Here is a 26,429-nt window from a genome sequence, read left to right as displayed (position 1 = left end):
AACATAACTTAAACTCTACTATATAATAATAATCATACATGTGCATGCATTTGTAAAGGAAGAAAACAGACTACAAAGAGATAGATGAAAATATTCCTGACTATCTCCTGGTACCTGGGCTGCTATTTGGGTTTCTTTGTAATAAGTAAAAGGAGACATTTAAAGTTAAAATTATGGAGAGTAAAACATCACAAGAGGAAAAATATTATACTTACTCATATCATACTTATATCCATTGTGTGTTTGGGTGTGGGGTGGGGTGCATGTGAGAGTGTTTGCAGTGTAAGGATGTGGTGGGGGGATGGGTATGGGTGGGTGGGTGTCTTGTCACAGACCAGATATAGATGTGAAAGTGATAGCTTGTAGAAGTTGGTTCTCTCCTTTTACCATTGGGTTTTGTGGACCTAGCTCAGGTCATCATCGGGCGTGGCAGAAAATGTTTTCACCTTCCAAAATAATCCTGCTGTCCATAAAGAAATGTTTTAAATACCACTTCATTTTCACTTATTCACTTTTTATAAATGTATATTTTTTTTGTCTTTTAAAAGCAAAGTCAGGAAGTTTTAGGTGGTGTGTTTTAGAATATATGCTTACGATGTTAATTCATTACTTCTCAGGACACAATGCTTCCAACTGTTTCTAAAATCCTGCCAGGGGACAGTTTCCCACGACAGATGTCTATTACAATCATTCCTGAAGACAAGATCATGGCACATTCAGCAGACATTTATCACATAATAGCATTTATGATTGCACGAAGAGAAGAAAGGGAGCAATTTTATTAAAAAATGGACATAATTATAAGTTAGAAAATTCACTTTGATTGATGCAACTTCAGTTTTGAAGTTCGCAGATAGAAATACCATGAGGAGCTCACTATTTCAGAGATGAACTAAATTGAAGGTTCAATCAGAAAGTTATTGGTTTGGGTAGAAAGAAAGCCAGAACTCTGAGACAGCCAAGCATCTCCTTTGGGGCAGTGAAGCATTGGCCAGGGATTTTCCAAACCTCTCCATCAAACTATCTGACAAAAATCTCTTCGTTCTTCCATGAAAATTGCTAAGCAAGTAGGTTCTACCTTTTAGAGTATTCTAAATCATCTGTTAATAGAGAAATGTGTATCTGTGTGGGTGAAACTTGTGTTTTCATTACTCTGCATACTACCAACACTTACTATATGCATACATGGAAATATGGTGATTCTTTTCAACATATACAATTAAAATATGCTAACTAATTAATCACGTGCTGTCTAAAGCCAAAAGGTTTAGGTAAAGTTGTTATAAAGCAAGTCAAATTAATGTAACTTGATTTTTTTTAATTGGGAAAATGTTAATTCTACAAATGTTTACAAAGGAAGAAAATGTTAAATATTTTAGTCTGAAGAGTAAGTAAATTTATGAATTTCCTCAAAGCTGTTTGTTTCTTGTTTGTGTATTTGGGCATTTTGCTTGCATGTATGTCTGTGAACTACTTGTGTGCCAAGTAGGCCAGAATAAGGCAACAGATTTCCAGGGACTAGCATTATAGACAGTTATGACCAACCATGTGGAGTGTAAGGAATTGAACTGGGGTTCTATAGAAGAGCAATCAATGTTATTAGACACTTAGAAATCTCTCCAGACCACAATGTTCTGTTTACATAATCAAAAATACCAACTAATACAACTCAGAAACACATGAAACATGAAAGGGAAAGATCATAACTCCCCAACTACCAAACTCAAGAGATACTAAAATAATAGCAAAATTCCAGGAGATGATTTTAAAAGGTAAAAATTGTTAGTGACTTCTAGTCTGGAAGTTGTCTTCAGGTAATCTGACAAAGACAGTGTCAGAATAAGAAAAAGGTTAAAAAAAAAAAAAAAAAAGCCAAGTCCATTCCAAAGAATGAGGACAAGGTTTAGAAAGCCACAAGGAACTTAGAGGCAGTATGAAAGAAACAGGACAATGGCAGGCAACAAAGGAATATATGCCAGCCTAATCTGTCACCCAGGTCTCTGGGAGGAAGAGGGAAAGCAAAAGCCACTTTCAAAAGCACTTAGGAATTTTCTCACTCAGTGCTGCTGAGGATCAAGCATTCAAGAGTAGGCTGACTGTAAGGTATGTGGGACCATGCTACCCCAGGAATTTCAATAGCAGGAGTGGAGCCATTCCCTACCTGTCTCTGTAGCTGCTCTAGAACACATAACCATGACACCCCACTGAGAGGAACATGGGCCCTCAATCATGTAACATACCACATGGTGTTCTTCTACATGCTAATGGGGTATCTAGATAGCCTTGAACTGTCAGCCAATGAACTTCTCTTCCTGGGTATTCCTTCCCCAAAAAAAGGTATATATTCCCTGGTCCACCCTGAATAAAGTATATGCATTTACATCCACTATCAACTAAAGCAATACGAACAAGCAAGGATCGTCTCAGAGAGCTGCCTCATTAAGGATCTCTATAGGGAAAGCTTTCAACTAAAAAAGGAAGGCCTTTTCCCCTCCAGCCCCTCTGATCAGACTGGATTCCACTCATCCAGGGCTCTGCCTCCCCTTTCTGCCCAGTATGTCCCAGGATAAAGGGTTCTTGAATCCTTCTTCCTGCCATTTGTTGACAGTGCCCGGGTATCCAAAGAGGAGACTGGGAACCACTGTGGACTCTCGCTTGGAGACTTTATGCTGCTTCCTCCTAGTGGTGTGTCCTCAGCGCCCGGGCACCCCAAGCAGAGAGTCAGGGTGCAGTATGACAGGTTGACCTCACGTCTGCTTTTCTAACATAAAATACAAAAAGGAAGTGAACACCAGTCAGAATGGCTAAGATCAAAACCTCAGGTGACAACACATGTTGGAGAGGATGTGAAGAAAGAGAAACACTCCTTCATTGCTGGTGGGATTGCAAACTGGTACAACCACTCTGGAAATCAATCTGGAGGTTCCTCAGATTGGAAATAGATCTACCTGAAGACCCCGCTATATTACTCTTGGGAATACACCAAAAGATAGCCCACCATGCCACAGGGGCACGTGTTCCATTATGTTCATAGCGGCTTTATTTGTGATAGCCAGAAGCTGGAAACAACCTAGATGTCCCACGACAGAAGAATGGATACAGAAAATGTGATTCATTTAGATAAAAGAATACTACTCACTATTAAGAATGACGACATCCTGAGTTTTGGAGGCAAATGGATGGAACTAGAAAATATCATTCTGAGTGGGGTAACTCAGACTAAAAAGGACATGCATGGTATGTACTCATTGATAAATGGATATTAGCCAAAAAATACATAATACACAAGATACATTCCACAGAATCCAAAAGGCTCAACAAGCTGAAGTGCCCAAGTGAGGCCACCTCAGTCCCACTTGGGAAAGAGAAGAAAACAATCATAAGTGGGGAGGGAGGGAAGGGCTTGGGAGGGAAAGTGGATGGGGAGGGGAGAACCTGATCTGGTATTGGGTGAGAGAAAAGGACTGAAGCCCTGAGGGCCTGCAGAAAGAAAAGAAACAGGCAACCTCAGGAAATAGGAGGTTGGGAGGACCCCCCACCCCAGAGTGCACCAGAGACCTGGGAGGTGAGAGACTCCCTGGACTCACAAGGAGGGACCTTTCATGAAATGCCTGACAGTAGGGAGAGGGAACTTATAGAGCCCACCTTCAGCAGGAAGACAGGACATTGAGTGAGGAATGGGGTTGCAATCCCACAGTCACACCTCTGACCCATAATTGTTTCTGTCTGAAAGAATTAGAGGAATGACCGACTAGGCCATTCTCTGCTACATATATAGCTAGAGCCACAAGTTCCACCATGTGTTTACTTTGGTTGGTGGTATAGTTCCAAAGAGCTCTGGGGGTAGGAGAGGCCCTTGGTCCTGTAAACGTTCTATGCCCCGTATAGGGGAATGCCAGGACCAGGAATGGGAGTTGGTGGGTTGGAGAGCAGTGTGCGGGGGGGGGGGGGGGGGACTTTTGGAGGGAAAACTAGGAAAGGGAATAACATTTTGAAATGTAAATAAAGAAAATATCAAAAGAAGACAGCCACAAGAACAGAATGCCAACTTTAACAACAAAAATAACAGGAAACAACAATTACTTTTCCTTAATATCTCTTAATATCAATGGACTCAACTCCCCGATAAAAAGACATAGACTAACAAACTGGCTACACAAACAAGACCCAACATTTTGCTGCTCACAGGAAACTCATCTCAGAGAAAAAGATAGACACTACCTCAGAATGAAAGGCTGTAAAACAATTTTCCAAGCAAATGGTATGAAGAAACAAGCTGGAGTAGCCATTCTAATATCTGATAAGATTGACTTCCAACCCAAAGTCATTAAAAAAGACAAGGAGGGACACTTCATACTCATCAAAGGTAAAATCCTCCAAGAGGAACTATCAATCCTGAATATCTATGCTCCAAATACAAAGGCAGCCACATTCATTAAAGAAACTTTAGTAAATCTCAAAGCACACATTGCACCTCATACAATAATAGTGGGAGACTTCAACACACCACTTTCACCAATGGACAGATCATGGAAACAGAAACTAAACAGGGACACAGAGAAACTAAGAGAAATTATGAATCAAATGGATCTGGCAGATATCTACAGAACATTCTATCCTAAAACAAAAGGATATACCTTCTTCTCAGCACCTCATGGTACCTTCTCCAAAATTGACCACATAATTGGTCACAAAACAGGCCTCAACAGATACAAAAATATTGAAATTGTCCCATGCATCCTATCAGATCACCATGGACTAAGGCTGATCTTCAATAACAAAATAAATAATAGAAAGCCAACCTTCACGTGGAAACTGAACAACACTCTTCTCAATGATACCTTGGTCAAGGAAGGAATAAAGAAAGAAATTAAGGACTTTTTAGAGTTCAATGAAAATGAAGCCACAACATACCCAAACTTATGGGACGCAATGAAAGCATTTCTAAGAGGAAAACTCATAGCTCTGAGTGCCTCCAAAAGGAAACTAGAGAGAGCACACATTAGCAGCTTGACAACATACCTAAAAGCACTAGAACAAAAGGAAGCAAATTCACCCAAGAGGAGTAGACGGCAGGAAATAATCAAACTCAGGGGCGAAATCAACCAAGTGGAAACAAGAAAAACTATTCAAAGAATCAACCAATCAAGGAGCTGGTTCTTTGAGAAAATCAACAAGATAGATAAACCCTTAGCCAGACTCACTAGAGGGCACAGGGAAAGCATCCTAATTAACAAAATCAGAAATGAAAAAGGAGACATAACAACAGATCCTGAAGACATCCAAAACACCATCAGATCCTTCTACCAAAGGCTATACTCAACAAAACTGGAGAACCTGGATGAAATGGACAAGTTCCTAGACAGATACCAGGTACCAAAGTTGAATCAAGATCAGGTTAATGATCTAAACAGCCCTATATCCCCCAAAGAAATAGAAGCAGTCATTAATAGTCTCCCAACTAAAAAAAGCCCAGGACCAGATGGGTTTAGTGCAGAGTTCTATCAGACCTTCAAAGAGGATCTAATCCCAGTTCTTCACAAACTATTCCACAAAATAGAAACAGAAGGTACTCTACCCAACTCATTCTATGAAGCCACAATTACTCTGATATGTAAACCACAAAAAGACCCAACAAAGATAGAAAACTTCAGACCAATATCCCTTATGAATATTGATGCAAAAATCCTCAATAAAGTTCTTGCTAACCGAATCCAAGAACACATCAAAACAATCATCCATCCTGACCAAGTAGGTTTCATCCCAGGGATGCAGGGATGGTTCAATATACGGAAATCCATCAATGTAATCCAGTATATAAACAAACTCAAAGACAAAAACAACATGGTCATCTCCTTAGATGCAGAAAAAGCATTTGACCAGATCCAACACCCATTCATGATAAAAGTCTTGGAAAGATCAGGAATTCAAGGCCCATACCTAAACATGATAAAAACAATCTACAGCAAACCAGTAGCCAACATCAAAGTAAATGGTGAGAAGCTTGAAGCAATCCCTCTAAAATCAGGGACTAGACAAGGCTGTCCACTTTCTCCATACCTATTCAACATTGTACTTGAAGTCCTAGCCAGAGCAATTCGACAACAAAAGGAGATCAAAGGGATACAAATTGGAAAAGATGAAGTCAAAATATCACTCTTTGCAGATGATATGATAGTATATATAAGTGACCCTAAAAATTCCACCAGAGAACTCCTAAGCCTGATAAACAGCTTCGGTGAAGTAGCTGGATATAAAATTAACTCAAACAAATCAATGGCCTTTCTCTACACAAAGAATAAACAGGCTGAGAAAGAAATTAGGGAAACAACACCCTTCTCAATAGTCACAAATAATATTAAATATCTTGGCATGACTCTAACTAAGGAAGTGAAAGATCTGTATAATAAAAACTTCAAGTCTCTGAAGAGAGAAATTATAGAAGATCTCAGAAGATGGAAAGATCTCCCATGCTCATGGATTGGCAGGATCAACATTGTAAAAATGGCTATCTTGCCAAAAGCAATCTACAGATTCAATGCAATCCCCATCAAAATTCCAAATCAATTCTTCAACGAATTAGAAAGTGCAATCTGCAAATTCATCTGGAATAACAAAAAACCTAGGATAGCAAAAACTCTTCTCAAGGATAAAAGAACCTCTGGTGGAATCACCATGCCGGACCTAAAGCTCTACTACAGAGCAATTGTGATAAAAACTGCATGGTACTGGTATAGTGACAGACAAATAGACCAATGGAATAGAATTGAAGACCCAGAAATGAACCCACACACCTACGGTCACTTGATCTTTGACAAGGGAGCTAAAAACATCCAGTGGAAGAAAGACAGCATTTTCAACAAATGGTGCTGGCACAACTGGTTGTTAACATGTAGAAGAATGTGAATCGATCCATTCCTATCTCCTTGTACTAAGGTCAAGTCTAAGTGGATCAAGGAACTTCACATAAAACCAGAGACACTGAAACTTATAGAGGAGAAAGTGGGGAAAAGCCTTGAAGATATGGGCACAGGGGAAAAATTCCTGAATAGAACAGTAATGGCTTGTGCTGTAAGATCGAGAATTGACAAGTGGGACCTCATGAAACTACAAAGCTTCTGCAAGGCTAAAGACACCATCAATAAGACAAAAAAACCACCAACAGATTGGGAAAGGATCTTCACCTATCCTAAATCAGATAAGGGACTAATATCCAATATATATAAAGAACTCAAGAAGGTGGACTCCAGAAAGACAAATAACCCCATTAAAAAATGGGGCTCAGAACTGAACAAAGAATTCTCACCTGAGGAATACCGAATGGCAGAGAAACACCTGAAAAAATGTTCAACATCCTTAATCATCAGGGAAATGCAAATCAAAACAACCCTGAGATTCCACCTCACACCAGTCAGAATGGCTAAGATCAAAAATTCAGGTGACAGCAGATGCTGGCGAGGATGTGGAGAAAGAGGAACACTCCTCCATTGTTGGTGGGATTGCAAGCTTGTACAACCACTCTGGAAATCAGTCTGGCGGTTCCTCAGAAAATTGGACATAGTACTACCGGAGGATCCAGCAATACCTCTCCTGGGCATATATCCAGAAGATGTCCCAACCGGTAAAAAGGACACATGCTCCACTATGTTCATAGCAGCCCTATTTATAATAGCCAGAAGCTGGAAAGAACCCAGATGTCCCTCAACAGAGGAATGGATACAGAAATTATGGTACATTTACACAATGGAGTACTACTCAGCTATTAAAAAGAATGAATTTATGAAATTCCTAGCCAAATGGATGGACCTGGAGGGCATCATCTTGAGTGAAGTAACACAATCACAAAAGAACTCACACAATATGTATCCACTGATAAGTGGATATTAGCCCAAAACTTAGGATACCCAAGATATAAGATACAATTTGATAAAGGCATGAAACTCAAGAAGAATGAAGACCAAAGTGTGGACACTGTGCACCTTCTTAGAATTGGGAACAAAACACCCAGGGAAGGAGTTACAGAGACAAAGTTCGTAGCTGTGATGAAAGGATGGACCATTTAGAGACTGCTGTATCCAGGGATCCGTCCCATAATCAGCTTCTAAACGCTGACACCATTGCATACACTAGCAAGATTTTGCTGAAAGGACCCAAATATAGCTGTCTCTTGTGAGACGATGCCGGGGCCTAGCAAACACAGGAGTGGATGTTCACAGTCAGCTATTGGATGTATCACAGGGCTCCCAATGGAGAAGCTAGGGAAAGTACCCAAGGAGCTAAAGGGATCTGCAACCCTATTGTTGGAACAACATGATGTACTAACCAGAACCCTGGAGCTCTTGTCTCTAGCTGCATATGTATCGAAAGATGGCCTAGTCGGCCATCAATGGAAAGAGAGGCCCATTGGACTTGCAAACTTTATATGCCCCAATATAGGGGAATGCCAGGGCCAAAAGAATGGGAATGGGTGGGTAGGGAAGTGGGGGGCGCTATGGGGGACTTTTGGGATAGCATTGGAAATGTAATTGAGGAAAATATGTAATAAAAATATTAAAAATCAAAAAAAAGAATGAATTTATGAAATTCCTAGCCAAATGGATGGACCTGGAGGGCATCATCTTGAGTGAAGTAACACAATCACAAAAGAACTCACACAATATGTATTCACTGATAAGTGGATATTAGCCCAAAACTTAGGATACCCAAGATATAAGATACAATTTGATAAAGGCATGAAACTCAAGAAGAATGAAGACCAAAGTGTGGACACTGTGCACCTTCTTAGAATTGGGAACAAAACACCCAGGGAAGGAGTTACAGAGACAAAGTTCGTAGCTGTGATGAAAGGATGGACCATTTAGAGACTGCCGTATCCAGGGATCCATCCCATAATCAGCTTCTAAACGCTGACACCATTGCATACACTAGCAAGATTTTGCTGAAAGGACCCAAATATAGCTGTCTCTTGTGAGACGATGCCGGGGCCTAGCAAACACAGGAGTGGATGTTCACAGTCAGCTATTGGATGTATCACAGGGCTCCCAATGGAGAAGCTAGGGAAAGTACCCAAGGAGCTAAAGGGATCTGCAACCCTATTGTTGGAACAACATGATGTACTAACCAGAACCCTGGAGCTCTTGTCTCTAGCTGCATATGTATCGAAAGATGGCCTAGTCGGCCATCAATGGAAAGAGAGGCCCATTGGACTTGCAAACTTTATATGCCCCAATATAGGGGAATGCCAGGGCCAAAAGAATGGGAATGGGTGGGTAGGGAAGTGGGGGGCGCTATGGGGGACTTTTGGTATAGCATTGGAAATGTAATTGAGGAAAATATGTAATAAAAATATTAAAAATTAAAAAAAAAGAAAATATCTAATTAAAAATCCAAAAAGAAGTACAAGACAAGACAATAAACAAATAAAAAAAGAATTAGAGGAATGGAAAATGAGAGGAGCCTGAGGAAAACAAGGTCCAGTGACAGGCCTAAAGTGGGATCCAGGTCAAGGGGAGATCCCAAGGCCTGACACTATTACTGAGGCTATGGAGCACTCACAAAAAGAGATCTCTCATGACTGCCCTCCCAAAGACCCAACAAGCAGCTGAAAGAGTCAGATGCAGATATTTGCACCCAGCCAATGGACAGAAGCAGCTGATCCCTGTTGTTGAATTGGGGAAGGCTGAAAGAATTTGAGGAGAAAGGCGATTCTATAGGAGAACCAGCAGTCTTAATTAATCTGGACCCTTGATATCTTTCAAACACTGGACCACCAAAGAGACAACATACACCAGCTGATATGAGGCCTCAGCACACATACAGTAGAGGACTTCCAGGTCTATGTTCATTCAGAGATGATGCACCTAACTCTCAAGAGACTGGAGGCCCCAGAGAGTTTAAAGGTCAGACGGGGTGGAAGGTGGGGCCATCCATTTGGAGACAGGGTGTGGTGGGGAGGAAGTGTGGGATGTGGAGGAGTTGGAGGGTGGGATGGGAGGGGCGGGGAATGGAATATGGAGTGTAAAAAATGAATTACAAATAAAATTAAATAAAAAAAAACAGAAGTGAAACTATCTAGCATAACCAAGGGTCTTAAGGAAGGAAAAGGGCGGTCAGAGAGGTCAATAGTTTGGGGATTCACTTATGTACAATGTATACTTGTATAAAAAATTAAAATATAAATAAATATGTTTTTCAAAGTAGACTTCTCAGTAAAGATGATTATTTACTATCAACAACAAAGGTATTCTAAGAACTGTCAGAGTGGTAACCCAGAAACACAATAAACATGAAAAAGAAAGGCTGCCTGATTCCTCTAAAAGATCATAACTCCCCAGTCACTAAACTCAGAGATATTAAATAGTAGCAAAATTCCAGGTGATGATTTCTGTAGGTTCCTAGTGAAAGTTATCAGTGAGTGAGAGAAGGTACAAGCATGTATGTTCACGAAGTTAAGAATCAGAAGAGGGACATGGTCCAGGTAAAGGGGGAATCCAGAAAGATGGACGACAAAATGAGCAATATATTTGGGAAAGTCAGCAACATGGGAGAAAATTCTAAAACGGAAATTGAAATGGAGCAGAGATATTGAAAAACTCAGTCATTGCAAATGGTTAAAATGTAAAAATACTACAAGCTAAAAACTTTATTTTGGGACACTTTCCGGGAGAAAATTTGTGCTTTCAGTAACCTTCAGAGAGCTTGGAAATAAAATGTTTGCCTAATTCATCATTTACTACAAAAGGAAGAATGTCTCTGCATGTGTTATGGGGAAAGCAGTGTCACTGTGAAGCACTTAGTGTAGCACTTAGTGTCTTTAGTGTAGCTCCAGTTGCCGCTCACAAGGGAGAGGAAGCTGCCCAACTGTACCCAAATCTCTGGGACAGGCTCTGTCATCTTTATGTCCTGCATGTTGAGGGTTTCAGACTAACGTTGTTAGTCTGAATGTTTCCAGCTGTTTCCCAGCTCTAATATAGCTATTACCCAGTTTTTCCCAGTTTATTCACTGGAAACTAAAGGCAGCCATGGCTGGGTGCTGTCTGACCTATTGGATCAAACATTTCTCTTACCCTAAGACAAGTAAGCATACTTATTTATTTATTCACATTTCATTACAGACTGATTTGTATATACATATTCACATTTTATATTCTATGTTTCTCTTAAATATGGAGATACTTTAACTTAAGGTTGAAATGAAAAATAGGCTTTTTGCTTTATTTGTTAGCTTGTTACAACCAAGAGTCAGCTGGTAGAATTGTAGGATTTCCTAGATCTGATTGGACATGTTTTTGAGGGGGAATTGTTCCATTGTGTTTGGCTTTGTATATTACCATATTTCTGTAAAATAATTTAGTCAAATATAGTAATACCTCTTACTGTATTCTTTGTATTCAGAAAAATTTTTTCACTACTCTTGGTCATTAGTGTTTCCATATAAGTACTAAGGGTCTTTTTTTAAACTATATCTGTGAAGAATCGGATTGAGAATTTTGATGGAGATTGTATTGTGTATACATATACACAATGGTAGGATGGTCATTTCCCCAACATTACTTTTCTGATCCATGAGTGTCAGAAATCTTTCTATTTCCTAGTACCTTCCTCATTTGTTTTTCTTTAGCATTTTAAACTGTTCATAGTAGAAATCTTTCAGTTTTGTAATTAAGTTTACTTCAAGTTTTATGTGCATACATGTACACATGCATGCATGTGTGCATGCTCACACACGTGGGGGGGTACTGCGAATGGGATTGCTTTTCTGGCCCTTTCTTGGTGTTTTTCATTGATAAATAAGAAGACAACTGATTTTAGAGCAGCAGCTTTGTATCCTGACATGTTATTGAAAGTATTTATCACCTCTAAGAAGTTTGTTGTGGAGGAGGGTGTCTCTCTGGTCTCTCATGTATAGAACCATATCACACGAACATAAGGGTATTCTGACTTTTCCTGTTCTACATATACCCTCTTTATTCTCTCATCTTATTACTCTAAGACTTCAAGTGGTAGAATGGAAAAGGCTAGAGAGGGTAGATTCCTAGTCTTGTTCCTGATCTTAGAATTCATTAAGCTTTTCTCCTTCAAACCTGATGTCAGCTATATGTTTGTCATATATAGATTTTATTATATTCAGGTATGTTCAGTCCCTCCACTCCTAGCCACTCTATTGCTTTCATTATGAATGGATGTTGGGTTTGTGAAAAAGCTTTTTTGAGTCTAATGAGACAGTCATATGAGATGTCTTTCACACCATTCATATGATAGGGCTTTCACTCCATTCATGCAATGAATTGCATTTATTTATTCACATATGTTGAACCATCTCTGGAATAAAGCCAACTTATTCACAATAAATATCCATCTTGATGTGATCTTAGATTGAGTATGTATTATATTAATAATTTTTTGCAGCTCTGTTCATCAGTGACATTAGAATAAAGCTAACTATTAACAAAAAGAACCACAGACAATAAACTCAGTCATGGAAATTGAACAATACATTACTGGATGATGAATATATCATTGAGTAAATAAAAAGGAAAATTTAAAAGTCTTAGAATTAAATGAAAATGAGAACACGACAACTGTGGAATACAGTGAAGACAGTCCTAAAAGAATTATTTACACCTCTAATTTCCTACATCAAACAAACAAACAAACAATAAAAAAAAAAAAAAAACAGTAAGAAAGAGACCGGGCTGGTGAAATGGCTCAGTGGGTAAGAGCACCCGACTGCTCTTCCAAAGGTCCAGAGTTCAAATCCCAGCAACCACATGGTGGCTCACAACCATCGGTAACAAGATCTGACTCCCTCTTCTGGAGTGTCTGAAGACAGCTACAGTGTACTTACATATAATCAATAAATAAATCTTAAAAAAGAAAGAAAGAAAGAAAGAAAGAAAGAAAGAAAGAAAGAAAGAAAGAAAGAAAGAAAGAAAGAAAGAAAGAAAGAGACCATAACCAGAGTCTAAATTGGAGGTCTCTATCTGGTCTTTCCCACTGGAGCTTGGGAAACCCTCCAGAAGATGGGGAGGAAAGATAGTACAAGTCAAAGGGGATAGAGAACTCCAGGAGAATATGGACCACTGAATCATATGTGCTCATATTTGCTCACAAAAACTGAAGATGCAAGCACAGGGCCTGTATGAGTCTGCAACAAGTCATCTTCATATATGTTATGGCTGTTAGCTTTGTGTTTTGTGGGACAAATGGTGGGAGCAGGTGTGTCTATGACTCTCTTGCCTAATCTTGAGACATTTGCCGCTGTTGGGTTGCCTTGTCCAGCCTCCATATGAACACTTTTGCCTTGTCTTATTGTATCTTTTGTTGTTGCTGCTGTTGTTGGTTTTGGTTGTTGTCTCTTAGAGGCCTGCTCCTTTCTGGAGGAAAATAGGCTAGGAATTTCATAAATTCATTCTTTTTAATAGCTGAGTAGTACTCCATTGTGTAAATGTACCACATTTTCTGTATCCATTCCTCTGTTGAGGGGCATCTGGGTTCTTTCCAGCTTCTGGCTATTATAAATAGGGCTGCTATGAACATAGTGGAGCATGTGTCCTTCTTACCAGTTAGAATTTTCTGAGGATCCGCCAGACTGATTTCCAGAGTGGTTGTACAGTCTTGCAATCCCACCAACAATGGAGGACTGTTCCTCTTTCTCCACATCCTCGCCAGCATAGGGGTGACATGAGGGGGTGGATCTGGAGGAGAGGGGACATGGGGAGAATGGAGGGAGAGGAAATTGTGGTCAATATGTGTTGTATGAGAGATGAATCTATTTTCAATAAAAAATGAATTCTCCTTCAGTGGGGAAGTTAAATCTGAACAGTCATGAAATAGTGTATAAGACCTCTCTGAAACATATCAGATGTACCTATATTTAAAGTCAATGTTGCCATTCACATTTGGTCCCCCTATTTTCTACATGTTATAAAAGTCTGAAATATAGTTCTGACTACAGACTACAGTAGAGAATTTGGCAAGTACCAAGTTCTCTAACAGGAGAGCACTCTGTCAGTCATCCACTTTGGAACATATCACTTTCCCACATTAGAATGGGAGTTGTGAAATGACAAAGCCATTGTTGTTACATGTTCTTCATTCCTGCCAGTAACTTTAATATTTTACAAAGTGTTGGGAAGAATCTTCCTATAAGCTTGATTTTGCTCAATCCTTGTCTCATAATGTCACCAGCCTATAATTTTTGTTTTCATCACTTTTATGGGTCCCTCATTTCATATTAGCAAAATGAATCACAAGAATAAAACAGCATCACAATAATGAAAAAATAAAAAACAGAGAATTAAAATAAACAACTTAATTATTTACCTCAATTCCTTGAAAAAAACAAAAACAAAAACAAACAATACCTAAAACAGTAGAGGGGAAAATAATCAAGATCAGGGAAGAAATTAGTGAAATAAAAAGAAAAAATAGATCTCCCCTATAACCCATCTGTATAATTCTTTGACATATATGGACACACACGAATATATGTATAAAAGAATATTTTTTCTTTGATATGAATGTGTGTATACATATACTTAAGAATGTATATAAACATATATATGTATATACATATATGTATTATATACATATATACACAAAACCTACACCATAGGGGATTATTCTGATGTGAGATACATCTTTTTCTTCTGTTGTTGTTCAGATGTGTTCTAGAAAGTCCTAAAATAAGATGGGTTATTGCCATTACTCTTGATTCCCACTATAACTTGATAATAAGACCCCGTTGCTAAAAACACCATGCACATTAATCACAGGACATGGAGAAATCAAGCTGGTACTAACCAAGAATCTTCTTTCCTGATACTTTAGTGCAACTCTCAGACTTCACCAGAGCAATGTCTTTGTACAGTGGACAGCAGTTGACAAAGAAACATACAACTGATCAAAGGTCAGAGGATAAGTGACCGTGGATGGCTCAGCCACAAATGGGACATCTATAGTACACACCTATTCAAGACCCAGTGACCATACTGGTAGAGGGGTCAAAATACAGTGGACAGCAGTTGACAAAGAAACATACAACTGATCAAATGTCAGAGGATAAGTGACTGTGGATGGCTCAGCCACAAATGGGACATCTATAGTACACACTATTCAAGACCCAGTGACCATACTGGTAGAGCGGTCAGAAATATGGAAAGAGCCAACAAACAAACAAACAACCCATTGCCTTCTAGACAAAACATGAAGTCACAGCAACTGTAGTTGCTACACAAGACTTGCACAAAATCAAACCAGTCAATATTCAAACATGGGATAGAAAGGGATTCACAAGCTCCACCCCTTACTGAGGATCTCTGGGCAATTGATTATGTCTGGGGAAGGGTATGTATCCTGGTAACTCAACCATGCTCCAATAGATGGCCCATAAGTCCAAAGAGAGCACAAATTGCAGTCAACTGGATAAAAAAATTAAATTTTTTAAAGGGAAAATATAGAGTCAATGAAACAAAGAAAAAGAAAATAGACTCAAATTAATAGACCTAGATATTAAAGAGGAAAAAACCAGAAACATTACAATTTGGTTATAACCTCACGGCACCTATGGCTGCCTCAGTGAACCTACACAAGCCTGAGTCCACCAACAGACAATCAGTTATTTGGCTAGATACTGACAGAGTCTGAGGAAATGCAGCCATTACACTTCAGTTTCACACCCACCAAGGTAGCCACCAAATACTAGTGGATAGTTCCAAAGCCATGATTACACAGATGATCCTGATTAAACTCTGTGAATCTTTAAAAAAAAAATGATACAAGTGTTTGAAAAGGAATTTTAGGGAGGTTTGCATGCAAACAAGAGTGGGAGGGTGGGGTTACGATAATCAGTGAAATTGTCAAAATAGTTCAATTTTTAAAAGAATGATTATTTTCCCTTATTTTGCTTTGTTTAGTATTTTGTCTTATTTTGAATTTGAAAATAGGATCTTTCTTTGTAGATCAGGCTGATCTCAAATTGGAGTCTTGTTCAGCCTCTCAAGTCTTCAGATTATACATGTGAGCCACAAATATCATATAATTGTTATTAATATTTCATGACTCTCTTAATGGGTTTTGAGTGGTAGTTTTGTTGTTGCTGTTGTTTGAAATCAGATTTTACTATGTAACTTGGTTCAGCCTTGAACTTACTACGTAAGGCTTATCTTCAAATTCCATTTCCCCTTCCTCAGTCTTCTGAGTGCTGGGAGTATAGGTGAGCACTGCCAAACTCAACTCTTTTCTATATAACAGTAATCTCGCTCATGTAATATCCCTTTGGGAATCAGGACCACTTAGGTACAGTAAACATTACAAAGACTGATTAAAAAAATTATTTGTCTCCATGTTGCTTATATCCTACTGGGAAAAACCAATGACCAAATAAATTAATAAGCAATGTGACATGCTGAGTACTATTTGGAAATAGAGGAAAGTGCAGCAAGACAAAGAGACTTGCAGCTAAGCTTTCCGGATTACCCTTCTTTCCTCATTACCCTTGCAGTATAACATTGCTTACACTCAAATTTCATGACATAGATCTGACACAGTTGACTCAAACATTGACTCCTTATTCAATAATTGCATTGCCTAAATTTTCACATTTTAACACATTTTATAATTAGCTTTTATTGTTTTGCGTATGGATCGTCGTAGCAAGGCTGGGGTTTTGCTGACACTGTTATTGTTTTAAGGAGGGGTGATTAGTGATTCTGGGGTTCAAACCCAGAGGCTAATGAATACTAAGGAGGCACTCTACTATCTAGCAACAACCTAGCATTGCTAGGAAACATTTTGTTGTTGTTGCTACTGTTGTCATTGTTCAATTTACACACAAGGATGAAGTCATGTTCCATCTTTATGTCCCATGAATGACACCCCCACACACACATAACTCATAGTACTCAGTAAACGCTCTCTCGATGAGTAAACACACACTGTAGTGGTTAATTAGAATTTAAGTAGAGTATCATCCGTCCTTAGGGAATACCTAACTACCATTAAAGCATCAAGCAGACTACAAAAGAATAAGAAGGTAGAAGATACCAGATCTGAACTTAAGAATAAAAGAGTTAGCCAAAGAGAGAGATGCACATATAGTAACAAGCAGAAGAATGTTCCACAGGGACACACAGCATGGGTCTAACTGTGAAGAAGCCAATTTAACTTCAAACTGTTCCCCACAATCCTTTTTCATTTTCACAACCTAGGTGCTCTAGCCCTGGCTGGCAGCCTCAGCCTCCCTCAATAGCCTCCTTCCCAATTAAATTTTAACTGTGTTGCAGAGCCATGGCATCCTGGTCTCTAACAAAGTCATTTGATTTGATGAAATTGGACTAGATTGTGTCCCATACTGAGCACTCTCTGCACACATACTAGTTCTTTATCAACAGCAACAATCATTCTCAGAGTATGTGGCGTGCCACCTTATATTTAAAAGCACTTTGACAATATTTCCAAAATATTAGGGACAAAATGTGTTTCCACTCAACCAATGACTAGCAAAACAGCTGAAGGTCACACTAAAACTCCATTCCAATTTTTAAGTGTTGATAGTTTCTCAGAAACCCAAGATTCTTCGTAGGTGTCATGTTGCTTCTGCAAACTAGGTCTCTCAATATTTTCTTGATGACAAGAAAAAATTAGATCCTCTTTAAAGAGCTGGACTATTTCAAGGTACAGTGAGTTAATTGTAACAATGTTGATATATATAAGCAACCTGCCCTGACAAACACAACTAACAAATTCATGTGAACAATTTTATTGTCTGCCACATTCTAACAGATGAGTGTTCAAACAATAAATCTCCACCCTTGACCTACAAATCAATCCTAGTATTATTACAACAAACTTTTCAACCTTGAAGGAAATACCTGAGTATCTGATTTTTAGGCACAGACATCAATCCAATAAAAACAAATGTTGATAAATCTGAGCTCTGCAGTATATGATGAGGTAATAGTTTTGTGAATAGAAACAGAATAGGCAGTCCAATTTGTGGTCTGCAAGTTCTCAGCGTCTCTGGTGTTTATTTTCTCTATTGCTAACATATCCAGTTCCTGATGTCAATATCATTTTTATCAAATTAACAATTTAACTATATCAAATAAAAAATTCTGCACAGCAAAATAAACTAGCAGAGAGCACATTACAGACTAGAATAAAACATATAAACGGCACATCTGTCAAAGGTTTAATCCCCTGAACAAACACATAAAGAAGCAGCTCCCCAACTCAATAGCAAAAAAATGCAAACCTCATAACCCAGTCCTGAGAACACAAACAAATGGTGAACAGACACATTAAAGACTCTCAGTGCCACCATAATGAGAGAAATTCAAATTAAACAATCAAATCAAACAAGATAACACTTCATAACTCTTTTTATGGCCAGTACTGAAAAGGGGGTGGTAGGAAGCTGTTGGTAAAGTGCTTGCCACATAGGCACAAGGACCTGAGTTCAATCTGCAACACCTATGTAAAATAGAGTATTGTAAAGCCTTATAATTCCAACACTAGGAATGTAGGAATATAGAGATGAGAGGGTGTGGTACTTGTTGCATCCCCAGTCTAGCCAAACAGGCAAATTCTGGTTTCAGTCCAAGACCCTATCTCAAATAACAAAGTGGAAGACAATTTAAGATCACACTCAACATTAATCTCCTGACTCCATACACACACATGTTCATACACACACGTGTATGTGCACACACAAACACATATATATGCCCATACACAAATAAGGCAACAAGTGCCATAAAAATGTAGAGAGATTAGGATTGTTATACACTATTGCCAGTAATGCAAAATGATGTACCACTAAAGGAAACAGTGTGGAATTCCATACACACAGAGCTACCACATGACCTTCTTTATGTATCTAAATTGAAGCTGCAAGACTAGAGAGATGTTCAGTGGTCAAGGGTACTTGTTGCTTTCTTGAGGACTCATTTTGTATTCGCAGCACCCACATGGCAGCTCACAACAGTCTGTAATTCCAGTTCCAGGGAATCTTCCTCCCTATTCTGGCTTCTGTGGGCATTGCCTGCATGGAATGAACACAGTTACAAGAAGGCAAATACCCGTGCACATAAAAATAAAAAAAATTTTTAAAACGTAATAAAAAACCCACAATTAAATAATAATCTGCATTTAAGGAGGGGATTCCTAGACACAGTGAATTTTAAGAAGTACATCCTAGCCCTAGCCTATCAGATCCAGCAACATGCAATAACAACTAACAAATCTTTCAGCTGTCACCTTCACCCACATTGTATACCAATGTGTGCCCTGCTCACTCAGCAGTATTAGTAAATGACTATGTACTTTCTTGAGACGAAAGTTTTTGCCTAGTAAGGTTCAGTGTTTATAATAAATGTATTATTGAGCAGAGATTAATATGGTGAGGACAATCCAGAAATTGATTTTTCACAAGCTAATATTTCTTACACATAACATAGTATTCTAATGTGGACAGGAGAAGGTTAGTATATTAATCTCTCCGAAGTTCATTTTTCTCATTAACAAACCAGGATATGCATAGGTAATTTACTGAACTGTGGAGATTAAATATGATGTATTTTGCATCTCACAGCAGATTTTTGTCTTTTATCTTATCATATATTACTTATACATGTTCATAATATACTTTGGTCATATTCACAATTACCTTCTTACCACACCATCCCCTTCCTCCAGCCAACTATTCCTCCCTTCACTTTTGTGTCTTTTTTTAGTAACCCAGCACATCTTATAAAAGATATCAAAGTAGCATAAAGAAGTATATATATATATATATATATATATATATATATATATATATATATAGAGAGAGAGAGAGAGAGAGAGAGAGAGAGAGAGAGAGAGAGAGGCAAGGTCTCCTTAAACCTTACCTAGGTTGGCCAAAATGTGCTGTGTAGCCCAGTTTGACATTGACTTAATGATCCTATGATTTCCCATTTGCTAAGAATACAAATATATACTATTCCACACCTGGCAAACCTTCATCTTTTCTTTTTTCTTTTCTTTCCTTTTCTTTTCTCTTCTTTTCCTCAGGAAAGTTTAAAACATTCATTTCATTGCATTCCTGTTTTAAAATAAAGGGTTATTCTTATTTAACAAAAGTAATGTGCATTTTGTGGAGTACTATGTGACATTTTGTTTGGTTGGTTGGTTTTTCTTTTTTCTTTTCTTTTTTTTTTAAGTTGGATATGTTCTTTATTTGCATTTCAAATGTTTTCCCCTTTCTAGGTTTCCTCTTCAGAAACCCCAATCCTGTTCCCCTTCCCCCTGCCTCTATGAGGATTCTCCCCCACCCACCCAACTATCCACTCCCGTATTCCTGCCCTGGTATTCCCCTACACTGTGACATTGAATACCGTCAGGCCCAAGGGCCACTCCTCCCACTGATGTCCAACAAGGCCACATATGTGGCCAGAGCCATGGGTAGCTCCATGTGTACTCTTTCATTCATTGTCCAGTCCCTGGGACCTCTGGAAGTTCTGGCCAGTTGACACTGTTGCTCCCAACATGGGGCTGCAAACCCCCTCAGGGACTCCTTCAATCTCTTCTCCAACTCCTCCATCAGGGACCCCATGCTCAGTCCAATGATTGGCTGCCAGCATCTGCCTCTGTATTTGTCAGGCTCTGGCACAGCCTCTCAGGAGACAGCTATATCAGGCTCCCATCAGCACCCACAATAGCATCTAGGTTTGGTGACTGTATAAGGGATGGATCCCCAGGTGTTGCAGTCTCTGGATGGCCTTTTCTTCAGTCTCTGATCCACACTTTGGTCTCCATATTTCCTCCTGTGAGTATTTTGTTTCTATGACACACTGAAGCATCTACACTTTGGTGTAGGACTGTGAAAAACAGCCTGGTTTCTGGTCAAGCACAGGCTTGAAACTCCTGTGACCCTGCAAGGATGGTTGGCGTTTTGCCACATTCCTGGATACCTGGCTCCTGGCACAAGGCCACAACTCTCCATAGGTCTATGGCCATCAGTCATATAAGGACAACTTCCCAAGCCCCTCCACAGGTAGAGGACAAGTGATCACAGGTCACATAGCCTCAAGATGGATCTCCATTTTAATGAAATACCTAAAGGCCTGGAGGCTTAACCAATAAACTCCCCTTCCCACACACTCCTCCCTGCAAAAGGTATTTAACCCTCAGGCCCACCCCTGGGAAGGGAGGTATGGTTTTACTCATTGCCACTCTCTGCATGACAATAAATCTCTTAAAACCATGGACTGACTCTTTTCTTTGGGATCTGCTGTGGGGAGCAATGGAGAAGGCTTACACTTAAAGAGCCAGCCGCCTAATCTCCTAACTCTAACCTCTCATGTCTCCCGGCCAACCACTCACTAACAAGCCACACTACCCAGCCAACCACTCTCTAACAAGCCAAGGATTCCCCTCCTCTGGGAGACCCAGCCAGAGTTCACCATCTTTCTCCTTCAGTCCTGGGCTAGATCCAGCCAGCAGGCCCCCACTCCATTCTCAGCTCTTCTGAGGTTCCCAGCCTGGGTGCTCAAGAGCCTGAAAATCAGACAGCCCTGGACTCCCTGCAAGCCTAGGAACCCCAAGTCACTTCAAGCAGTCCCTAGGGACCTAAGACTGTGTTCCCCCACTGCCAGAGTAGTGTTCAGTGGCTTCTCATAGCCCAATAACTGCCCAGCACAGGCATGGGGTAAGCACTGTCAAAACTTCCCATGTCCCACCAAATCAAGAGGCCCAAGCCCTGTGGCAGAGTGGATGAGGAACACCACAAAAACCAAAACTTTGGTTTTCCTTCTTCTGGGGTTTCATACAGTCTATGAATTGAATCTTGGGTATTCCAAAATTTTGGGCTAATATCAACTTATCAGTGAGTGTGTGTTCTTTTGTGACTGAGTTACCTCACTCAGAATGATATTTTCAAGTTCCATCAATTTGCCTGTGAATTTCATGAAGTCGTTTTTTAATAGCTGACTAGTAGTCCCTGTGTAAATGTATCACATTTTCTGTATCCATTCCTCTCTTGAGGAGCATCTGGGTTGTTTCCAGATTCTCACTATTTTAAATATGGCTGCTATGAACATAGTGGAGCATGTATCCATATTACATGTTGGAGCACGTTCTGGGTATGGTGTACTTGAGTCCTCAGGTAGTACTATGTCCAATTTTCTGAGGAAATACCAGACTGATTTCCACCAGCTTGCAATCCAACCAGTAATGGAAGAATGTTCCTCATATGCACATCCTTGCCAGTATCTGCTGTCACCTGAGTTTTTGATCTTAGCCATTATGACTGGTGTGAGGTGGAATCTCAGGGTTTTTGTTGTTTATGTTCTTGCCCTTTCCTCTCACCATGTGGTTATCTCCAGTGTTAGCTGATCTTGCTGTCTCTGTGGCTTGACCCTCATGCAAACCCGTGTTTCAGTACTATTGGGAGCCCAGTTCTCTACAGGAGACATTTGGATATGGAGAGCTGTGGCACAAGTTCAGCTCCAGGGTACAGACAGGAACCAGAATGATCCTATCCCTGGCTGTTCATTGGTTCCTGTGTTCTGATGTCTCTGGGAGGGTCCCTCTTGTGCCAGGAATTTGAGCAGAAGTGGTGGTCCTACCTGTGCTTACAGGTGTGTTGGCAATCCTGGGGGACCAGCTCTCTCCCAGCTGTATTTGGCTATGGAGCACTGTCACACAGGATAAGCTCCAGGTGCAGATGAAAACTTACTATATGACACTTTTTTTTAATACAGGTATAGAAATGGTAAGTCTTGTATCACAATGATTGGCATATCCATTACTGCAGACATATACCATTTCTTTGTGTTGGGAAAATTCAAAGTCCTAATTATTGTCAGACATGACAACCTTGCCAAACTACATAATGAGAGCAGTCCTTCCTCCTGTCTTAATGTATCCCTGATTTGTTGACCAGTTCCTTTCTACACCTCCCATAAAGCCCTTTCCCAAGCTATGATAACCATTATTCTACTCTTCATGTCTGTGAGAGCAAGGTTTTAACTTCCACATAATGTGGTAATGTGCAGCATTTGCCTTTTTAGAAGGCTTCTTTTTCTTTCCTACTGGAGATGATTCTCTTCCAGGAGATGCAGCAGGCTCACAGTTCCATTCTTGCATACTTGCATCACATGGCTAAAAGATGAAGTGAGATGGATTTGCAAAAATAAATAGAAAATTTCAAAAATACAGAATACAGAACATGAGGCAAGGATGCTAACATGAGCATCTATGGTCAACTGGAGCACATGGAAAACTTAAGCAGGGAAGCAATTTACTAAATTCTTGTATTAATAGGTAGTGATTCTCACATTTGGCTGTATATTATAATCACATTAGGAACACTACTTAAATTAATTGGCAAGATACAACAAATCAATTAGTTAAGAGTCTCTGTAGGCTGAAGTAGTACGGCTCTGTACATCTTTCAGGAGACTAAAATGTAGAAGTAAGGCTACAAGTTTCAATTATAGAAGACAAGGAGACAAGAATGGAACAGAAACTCCACTTAGAACACTATTTCTTTAGTCTACAGGAGACCAGAAAGACATCTGACAGTGGAAATGGACAACTTCCAGGAATCTATCAGAAGGTATAAAACTGCTAATTAATTAGTAGAGATGAGGTGTGGGGAAAGAACCAAGTGAGATTTCTGTATGTGTGTATATACAGTGGCTAGTCAAAAAGAAAATGTTTTCAGAAAATTTAGATTGAGAAAGGCACAGCATCTAGGATTCCTGAAGAGGCAGCAATGGCCATAGGTAGCAATGGAGGATCTTGTTCAAAACTGGGTGCCTGCAGCACCCTCCATAACTAGGAAGCCCAAGCTGGAAACACTGCCCAGAGAATACCTCATTAGGTTTACCAAGGACAAATGATGCTACTACAGAAATCTAAAACAAGGTGACCAAGATTAGACAAAGAAATTGGAGAACTTAAATCAAGACCTGTTGATAGAGGAACTGATGATATTAAGCCCTTACTCTACTCTTCTTTTTGATTGAGAGCTATGACTTGATATAGGACTTTACATGTTCTGTTTTTGTTGAACATCAAAACTTTTATTTTTTTCTTCTTTCTTTCTTTCTTTCTTTCTTTCTTTCTCTCTCTTTCTTTTTTCTTTCTTGTGTCCTTAAACAGCGTTTCTCTGGGTATCCCTGGCTGTCCTAGAACAGTTTTTGTAGATCAAGCTGACCTCCAACTCAGATCTGCCTGCCTGTGCCTCCTGAGTTCTAAGAGTAAAAACATGTACTGTCACCACATGTGACAGCAAATTTTTCTCTTAATGTTGTACATAAGAAGTACAGAACTTGGGAGGCAGAGGCAGGCAGATTTCTGATTTTGAGGCCAGCCTGGTCTACAAAGTGAGTTCCAGGACAGCCAGAGCTATACAGAGAAACCCTGTCTCAAAAATCAAAAAAACAAAAAACAAACAAAAAAAAACAATAACAAAAAAAGAAGTACAGAAATAGGAAATTCTAAGAAGTTTCTGGTCTTCTGTTGATATCAAGACAGACTATCTTTTTTTTTTTTTTCATCCTCATTTTGTCAACTTCAGATATCGAGAGGTTAGTGTTAGATTTTTCAGTATCAATAAAAAAGTAAGGTGAAAAATAGTTGATTATAAAGATTAGATGAGGCAGTCTACAGAGTATGCCACAGAACATCTTTAGAATCCTCATCAGGAATTGTATTTTGGGACTGGAGATGTCTCAGCAGTTACAATCCCTTGCTGTTCTTTCAGAGGAACAAGGTTGGGTTCCCAAAGGCCGCATGGTAGCTCACAATCACCTGTGAAACTCCAGTTCCAGGGGATCCATTACCCGGCCTCCACAGACACCAGTTGTACACATAGTGCACGTACATGCACACAGGCCAACACTCATACAAATAAAAGAGGGGAATAGCCTGGCACCACAAGGCCTGGGTGCGTAGATCAAACTAGAGATAACCCCCCAACCTGGTGCCACATAGGTCCTGGCAGGCAGACTATGCCCAAGATAATCCCTGTCCAGTACCACACAGCATAGGCAGAGCATAGCACTCCTGAGAAGATCCCAGACAATCAGAGGCCTCTGGTGCTACTAAAATGAGCAAAGAAGTGGTGAGAAGATGGAAGAGAAAGAGAAGCATAAGGATGTGTGTACAATGAAGAGAGATAGAGCTGGATACTTGAGGATACCTAAGACCATAGTGAGGTCCTGGCCCATGCTGCCACTGAGGGCCATGTCTGGATCCATTGTCCAGGAGCAGCAGGGGATCAGTTACCACCAAACGCCTGGCAGACATCCCTGGCCTGAGCTGCCACCAGGGATTATATTGATGTCTGAGAGCTTTGACAGTAGTCCCCACCACTCCCCTAGGCATCTTGGAAGCAGAACTCACTCTGCCCCTCACCATTTGCAGCACTTGGCACAAGTCACACCTCTCACAGGAAGCTCAACAAAGCTAGCCCTGGTTTTTGGGATTGCAGTTGAGTCAGCTCCTAAGGGTATGAGCTTGAGAAAGCTGGACCTGTCACTTGCCTGCCATGTGATGGTATGGGAGAAGAAAAATGCCCCCACACCCATTTTCCTGCCATCTGGAGACCTGTCCCTGATGTCATGAAAGCAGAAAATCTAGCTCTACCCCTCACCTGCTGCAACCCTCAAGAGGGAAGGCCCTATACCTCACCTCGACAGCACAGGAGAACTGGCCCTGGTTGTGGGACTTGAGGATGAGCCTCCTTAAAGGCATGGGAGCAGAAAAGCTGGCTGTGCCTCTTGCTAGATTCAGCACTGGGTGAGCTCACCAAAGCTGTGCTAGAGAGCTCAACCTGATAGTATTGGGGGTGGGGGATGAAACCTGGCAGCCTGACTGGCTGAGCTACCACCCAGGCCCAGATCCAGAGCTTTGAGTTGGCCCACCCAATATCTACCCCATCTATGAACTGCAGGAGGTTCTGCAGAACCACAGATATAGGATCTCCATGACACAGGGCAAGAAGAATTTCCAAGAGGAGTCCCAGTAAGGATCCAGTATTGATAGCCTAGCAGAAGCCAGAGGTCTTGAACCAGACCAATGACTCATCGCAATGAACATTTGCAAGTGTGGACAAATGTGTACTGTGGGACATACTGTGACCCATTACAGCATCCAAAATGAGGGTGTTGTTTTTTGTTGTTGTTTTTGTTGTTGTTGTTGTTGTTGTTGTTGTTGTTGGGTGCAGAGGATGTTGCAAAGGCAAAGGGCAGGTTCAAAAGGATGGGGAGACAAGTGAAATTAGGAGTGCATGTTGAGAAATGCACAAAGAATCAATAAATGTTAGATAAAAAAATTATGTTAGAGTTTGATGAAGAACAAAGAAATAGAAGTATAGTAGTCTAAGTGAAAATGCTAAGCATGTAATTGGACTCAGAAAATAACTGAGCTGAAGACAG

The sequence above is a fragment of the Mus caroli genome, unplaced genomic scaffold (assembly GCF_978045245.1).
Source record: "Mus caroli unplaced genomic scaffold, Mus_caroli_1 scaffold_18, whole genome shotgun sequence".
Taxonomy (NCBI): Eukaryota; Metazoa; Chordata; class Mammalia; order Rodentia; family Muridae; genus Mus; species Mus caroli.
The sequence above is the reverse complement of the archived record's forward strand: the minus strand, read 5'-3'. Positions refer to the sequence as shown.